Genomic DNA, 7,673 nt, shown 5'->3' on the forward strand with positions numbered 1-7,673 from the left:
GCATTGGTCTCACCCTAGGCTCCTTTCAGGACGATCCCAAAATACAAAATTACCTGTGTTTTTCCCATAGTGTAGCATGTTAAGCATTGGAAAGCTTCCATGTTGTCAAGGAACCAAGATAGGCAACAAAGTTTCGTTTCTGTTTTCAGAATTTTATGAGTACATGCTTGCATAGAAAAACTCACAAACATAGACATTCCCTAAGCACAAATGAAGAAACAATAATGCTAACAAAGGCAATCTTAATCAAAACAAAATGACCAAGGACAACATTTATTATCTCCATCTCAAGTGTCTGCATGTGGGTTACTTTCTGGAGTTTAACACTTTCTCAAGAAGAACATGTAGGTGCTTTTCTCTAAGTCTGAATAAAAGCCCACAAACCCAGACATTCCCAGAGTATAGAGGGGGATCACCACAAAGAGGAGAAGAGAAAATTCCACCCTAGAAATCAGAAATGAAGTTCCAGCAAATTTTTAAATGGCAGATTCTCCAGTTTTAACAGCAACACAGCAAATATAATTTAATAATTACTATATCTGCTATATTAATATCAAACATCAACAGAATACTTTGTTTCCATTATTCTTTTTATTACTACTACTACTACTATTAGAAATACTTGGGATACTAGTATCTATAGAAGACTATCTCTGAACATGAATTTTTAATTATAATTTAGTAAAACTGTATCTTATTAGAATATTCTTACAGTAGTATGAATATGTTTCTATGTAAATATGCTATAATGTTTACTCTAGGTTCATAAAAATGTAAGACAGTTGAATATTTATCACTTGTTCATAATTTTACTAATTTCTTAAAATCATTTGCTAAATTTAAACCTTTAAAAATACTGGATTTTTATTATACCAAGCTTACAAGTAGTCATCATCTCTATTTTATAATAATGTTCTAGGCTGGGTGCAGTGGCTCACGCCTGTAATCTCAGCACTTTGGGAGGCTACAGTGAGTGAATCAACTTGAGGTCAAGAGTTCAAGACCAGCCTGGCCAACATGGTGAAACTCCATCTCTACTAAAAATACAAGAAATTAGCTGTGGTGTTGCATGCCTATAATCCCAGCTACTCGGGAGGCTGAGACAGGAGAATCCCTTGAACCCAGGAGGCAGAGTTTGCAGTGAGCTGAGATAATGCCACTGCACTCCAGCCTGGGTAACAGAGCAAAGATTCTGTCTCAAAAATAATGTTCTATATCCATATTTTAAAGTATAAGCATATTTTCAAAATATTTTGTCCTTTGAGGTAGGCAGAATTCTAAAATAACTCACAATGAGTAAAACCCTTGTATAATAACCTCGTTTAAATATGGGCAGAACCTAGAACTTGCTTCTAAGTTCCATATTCTAAAACATGGAAAAGATGTTAGAATAGTCACTACTTTGATTAGCTTACATTTTATGACAAGAATACAATGGCTTTTCAGATGTAATTAAGGTCCATAATCAGTTTTCTGTAAGTTAATTAAAAAGGAGATGTTTACTTGGTGAGCCTAACCTAAACCAGCTCATCTAGTAAAAATCCCACTGAAAAGAGGGTCTAGAGGTAAGGAAGTCTCTTTCCCACAGGCTTTGAAGAAGTAAGCTACCACAGATTCTACTGCTCTGAGAAAATTAATACTGCCAGCATGAGTTTGGAAGAGGTCATTGAGCCTCAGATGAGACACTAGCTGCAGCTGATACCTTGATTGCAGCTTTGTGAGATCCTGAGCAAAGCACCAAGCTATAGCAGCCATTCTCAGACTCCTCACCCATGGAAACTGTGAAATAATTAATGTGTATTGCTTAAGCCACGATGATTGTAGTAATTTGTCATGCAGCAATTAAAAAAAACTACTACATCAATAATCAACAAATATTTACTGAGCACCTACTATGTGCCAGTAGCTGTTCTAATATTTGGGATACAACATTGAAAAGAACAGGGAAAGTTTCTGCCTTCAGGAAGTTTCTATTATGCGTTGAGGAAGAAGATCAATGCTATTGTCAATTTAATACAATCACTTTTTTCTTCTCTCTGAGTGATATCCGTTATGTGGCTTTTTCCAGTTTCATTAGGTTAACACTAGCTGCTGTCAGCAGATGAATACCCAAACATTGGTGACTTAATAATAAAGCATAATTTTTTCTTTACACAACAATTCAGTGGGAATGTTCGGCACATAACATTCCACATGATGACTCGGGGTGTAGTGCTGCCAGCACCTAAAGGTTCCATGACTTTTGCTTCCAACTGAGGGAGGGGAAAAGCAAAAATAGAGAAGGCACATCTGCTTCTTAATCAACTTGGCTTGGGAGTGGAACACCTCTATTCATATTCCCTTTACAGGAGCTAATCTCATGCTGGGAATTGTAGTGGCTGAGCAGCAGCATCTTAGCAGATACTCTGCTTTATGAAAGGTGGGTGGGGGTGTAGATATTTACTAGACATCCACCTGTGTCTGCTGTAATCCTGAATAGCTGGACATTTGCCTCAGGTAGACAAGACCATATTATAGTCATTGAATCAATGAATGAGTATATTTATGTAAATGTTCATGTACTGGGGGGACATATTATGTCAACTGAACCTATAGAGACTATAGTGAATATCAATTGTTTTGGTTAGTGCAACAGCCCTTCCCACTTCTGGTAACACACTGTTTTCACTTTGGTTATAGCCACAAAACCCACTGCCTACCACCAACTGGAAAACACATTGGCCAGGCCTAGTCATTCAGAGTGGACTGGACCATTCTTCCAACAGCAACAATAGTCTCATGAACCAATCGGAGTCAATTAGGGTTCTCCATGGGGTTTAACACCTTGAAGGATGTAAACAGAGGGCTGCCAGCAGTCATAATGCCTTTCATAAGAACAAGAAGGCCTCATTCGTTAGAAAGGAAGCCTCAGGACCACAGGAAAAGACCTAGCTCAATGTTACTTTATTTTATTTTCTCATCTTCATCTATCACACTCATTCTTACTTATAATTTCCCCTGTCAGTTTCCTAAAGAATGAGCAGCAAGAAGAAAAAGGAGCTAATTAACAATGAGGAAAGTGTATGAACAATGCAAGCATGTGACAGAAGACATTGGCACGGCTGGGTGACCGGGAGGACCAAGGGAGGGAAGGCACAATTGCTCAAAAAAATGTAGTTAAATTAGGAAATGTCTTTAAAGCTGGACTTTAAGATTTGTGGCAAAAGTAGTAATGTGGACTCCCAAAACAAATAAGAACCCTAAAACTTCTGAGTTAAAATGTCACATAGAGATCATTTTATCACCCAAATGTCCATCAATCAATGAGTGCATAAAGAAACTGTGGTATATATGTAGCTATATGGCTATGGTGTGTGTATATATATATGTGTATATATATGTATGTATATATATACACACACAGATATATGTATGTATATATAATTATATATATAAAATGAAATACTACTCAGCCATAAAAAGGAAATAATTAACAGCATTCAGGGCAACCTGGATGGGATTAGAGACTATTATTCTAAGTGAAGTAACTCAGGAATGGACAACCAAATATCATACGTTCTCACTCATAGGTGGGAGCTAAGCTAAAAGGATGCAAAGGCATAAGAATGATACAATGGACTTTGAAGACTTGGAGGGCGGAAATGGTGGGAAGGGGATGAGGGATAAAAGGCTACAAATCGGGTTCATTGTATACTGCTTGGGTGATGGGTGCACCAAGATGTTACAGATCACCACTCAAGAACCTACTCATATAACCAACTACCACCTGTTCCCCCAAAACCTATGGAAATCAAAACTTTTTAAAAATGAAATTTAAAAAGTTTATTTTGTTAAACACCTTTATTCTCTGGAAAATTAATTCCAAGTTCAGAGGTCAACATTGGGTAGCTGGAGGGTAACCTGGCACCCTTGTGGGAAAATGAAAAAGCAAAAAATGGAGTAGTGATCTTTTTTCTAGTTAATAAGTGTGATGAATGGGTTGTCACGCACATGTATGAGTTGTGCCTTCCTCAAACCTTGTTACAACGTCGGCACTTTACCTATCTGACATGAAAAAAAAAAAAGGAATAGTTCAGGTGATGTCAGAGTGGGCTTGGAAAGCAGCCCTGAAGAAAAGGAGGTGGCTATGAAAAGCATTCCATATGGAGTAGTGACGTGAGGGAAAGCCACATGCACTGAGATTTCAGGTGAGGAAATGGAGGGAGGTGATACCACTAACTAAAACAGAGACTTGAGTGAGGGTGCCAGTTCTAGGGAAATATCATACATTCTATTTTAGATGTATACATTTAGAGTATGTTGAGTTTCTGAATATAGCATATCACACAGGATAACTTTCATATTGTATATCACCCAGGAGAACAAGTTATAGAGGATATATTCTGGGCTAAGAATTATAATAAGTGATTTACAGATATCATCAAATTTAATCCTCACAACAGCTCTCGGAGGGCTTAACAGGCTGGTTTGGCAGCTTCGCCTTAAGACTCACAACTACCAAGGGCCAGGTCTGGGGGTAAAGCCAAGGTTCAGGTAACTACCAAGCTCATTCTCTCAACAATGATGTCTCCCATCATTCTGCCTTCCTGAAGATATTTTGGAGGCGTAACAAACATGATTCAGTGGGTAACTTCATATGAGGCCTAAAGAAAGCAGAAGAGTCAAATACTTCCAAAGTAGGGGTAGACATATGAACTTTTAAATCACTCATACAGAAGTGATCATGGATGGTTTGAAAAAGACATTGATCATTTCTCACATTGCAACAATGTGGTGGAAAAGAGTATGAGGCAAAAACAAGGTCCTGAGCACCCATATCCATAATTAGAAAAAAAGGGGCTAATCAGGCAGAACAAAGAAACTCAGAAATAGAGGATTCAGACATAGCAGGTTTTAAAATATACTGTATCTTAGAAACACAAATTTAAAGAAGATGAATTTGATGGCTCAGGTCAAATGCAACAGAAAGATCAAGCTAGAATGGTGAAAAAAATAATTTGGTCATTACTATGCCGTGGTGACTATGGAGGAGGCAGTTCTACTAGTAACATGGAGCCAGTTTGTGATGGCTAAGTAGAAAGAGAAATGGAAACAAGGACACTGGGTCTAACCCTGCATTTCACATGGATTTTTTCTACCTACTTCTATATCATCTAATAACTGCATACAATATGTATGGCTACATTTGACACTCTCATCAAAATATTCACTTCATTTAGCGTTTGATTTCTTGCGAAGTTCCGCTTGCTATTCTTAGGTCATGTTAGTCCACAGGCATCTGCATGCTCTAAAAAGGCCAGACATTGCTGTCTATGTTCTAAATCACAGTGACTTAGGCAGAAATCCATTACCAGGGAAAACAGTGGGAAAGAGCTGTGTAGCGATAAAGGAAAGAGGTCAGAGTCAATAGAGTTTTTTAAAGGAATTCCTTCCTTTCCTCACTGTTACCTGTCTGGCCACAATCACTCACAGTCAGACTGAACTGAGCTTACATGAGCTGGCTTTCTGGCAGAGTCCAGATTTGTGCCCCTTCTCAAAGGGAGAATAACTGGGCCTGCTGCAGAAGCAGCTCTCCTTTCGAATTTCAACATGGAATTTTTATGCAGTTGTGCTCACTCCCCTTTGGTGTTATAAAACAGTCAAGCAAGATGAATGTGGCTGGTAATTTATACTAGGAACTTGCATTGAATTATACTTGGATGACTTATTAAATGAACGATATTATCAATATTACATATGTCATAAATGAAAAACTCCACGTTTGAATGGATCTGATCCATACATTGTTTTATGGGCACACTGGCCTCCAGAGAGAGTCACAAATCCAAATGATGTCCCTGAGTGATGGATTTTATGTTCTCTTTCTCAGGCTTTGCTAAAAGATGTGTGAAATCCTTATGTAAAGTGAGGGTTCCCCTTTGGCCAAGCATCAAAAGAGACTTTCATAGAAAAGTTTCATGAGACTACCTGGAAATGTTCCTATCCAGCTGCAATGAGCATGAAAGGCAAGGTGGTAAATGGCAGCTAGATAAATGTGACTTCATATAAACAGAGGTACATGAAGCCTCTTTTTTCCTTACTAGTTCATATAAAATTGTTTGCTAAAAGAGCCTGGATTTGGAAGTCTAGGCTTCCTCCACCCAGTGAATATTGGTTAACTCATCCATTGTGCTTTGAAACAAAGCCCAGGAAATTAAAAACTGCAACAGTTTCCTCATTTCCTTAGCCAAATTCCCTATTATATATTATATTTCTCTTTGATTTGTCATGCTTAATCTCTCTTTGGTGAACTATAATATCTTCCATACAAAACACAATCCACTATGTTCAAACTCAAGTCTAAAATAAAAAATGGATGACTATCATTATTCTAAGGGCTTTACACATCCTCTTTTATTTAATCCAGAGAACCTCTATGAAGTAGGTTATATTATTAAACTAATTTTTAGATAAGAAGTTGAGTAGCAGAAAAAGATTTTTAAACTACCTAATGTAAATGCTTCAGAACTCTAGAACCCTCACTCTTAAATATTAAATGTAATTCACCATAAAAGCACTCATACAAGAACATTTCCCAGAGTGCATGTACATTACGCTACTGATTGAAATGGCTCAGCAAGTGCCCAGTGCAACCCATAGAAAGGGAATCTCGCCAAGGCATATTTTTTCGTGAAATTTCACAAGAGGGTAAGGAGGAGTAACTAAAATTTCAGAGAAAGTAAACATCACCTTACAAAGGAATGGAGAGGCATATGACATATCGCATTTTAACAGCAAGTTTCAATGCTAGAAGCTCATAAAGAATATTCTCAAATTTTGGAGAGGAAGTAAATTTTAACCTAGAATTATATGCCTAGCCAGACCATTAATCAGCAGACAGCAGGATTAAAAGCATTTACAGACAGGGCGCAGTGGCTCACACCTATAATTCTAGCACTTTGGAAGGCCGAGGCAGATCATCTGAGGTCAGGAGTTCGAGACCAGCCTGGCCAACATGGCGAAACCCTGTCTCTACTAAAACTACAAAAAAAAAATTAGCTGGCTGTGGTGGTGCATGCCTGTAATTCCAGCTACTTGGGAGGCTGAGGCAGGGTAATTGCTTGAACCCAGGAACCAGAGGTAGCAGTGAACTGAGATTGTGCCACTGCACTCCAGCCTGGGCGACAGAGTGAGACTCTCTCTCTCTCTCTCTCTCTCTCTCTCACACACACACACACACACACACACACACACACACACACGAAAAGCATTTACAGACAAGCGCTGTCTCTGATATTTTCCCTATGTATTCTTTCTTAGGAAGCTACTTGAGGGTGAACTGCAACAACGTTTTGTTGTTAATGATTAAACCCAGAGAGAGGAAGGCACAGGATTAAGGAAATAATAACTGCAACAACTGAGAGCACCAACAGGGCATTCTTGGATGATATTGCAGGGATGTCCTTGCCACAGGCCTGCGGAACACTCAGCCAGGACTTAGAGCAAGGATAACAAAGAGCTTCGGGAGGAAGTTCACTAAGGAGAATAGTAATTCATTAGAATATTTTAAAATGAAGGCATATTTGTAAAGAAACAATTTAACTGTGGTGTTGCAAGCCTGTAATCCCAGCTACTCGGGAGGCTGAGGCAGGAGAATGGCGTGAACCCGGGAGGCGGAGCTTGCAGTGAGCTGA

The 7,673-nt window shown here is 38.5% G+C and overlaps 1 non-coding gene across 1 annotated transcript; it reads left to right on the forward strand.

Annotated features, from left to right (window-relative positions):
* Nucleotides 1-3,945: 3,945 nt before the first annotated feature.
* LOC115830744 lies at nt 3,946-4,050 on the forward strand. Its single transcript, XR_004026295.1, has one exon. It is a non-coding gene; the product is annotated as a small nucleolar RNA U13 (small nucleolar RNA).
* The last annotated feature ends 3,623 nt before the right edge of the window (nt 4,051-7,673 follow it).

The sequence above is a fragment of the Nomascus leucogenys genome, chromosome 16 (genome assembly GCF_006542625.1).
Source record: "Nomascus leucogenys isolate Asia chromosome 16, Asia_NLE_v1, whole genome shotgun sequence".
NCBI classification, from domain to species: Eukaryota; Metazoa; Chordata; class Mammalia; order Primates; family Hylobatidae; genus Nomascus; species Nomascus leucogenys.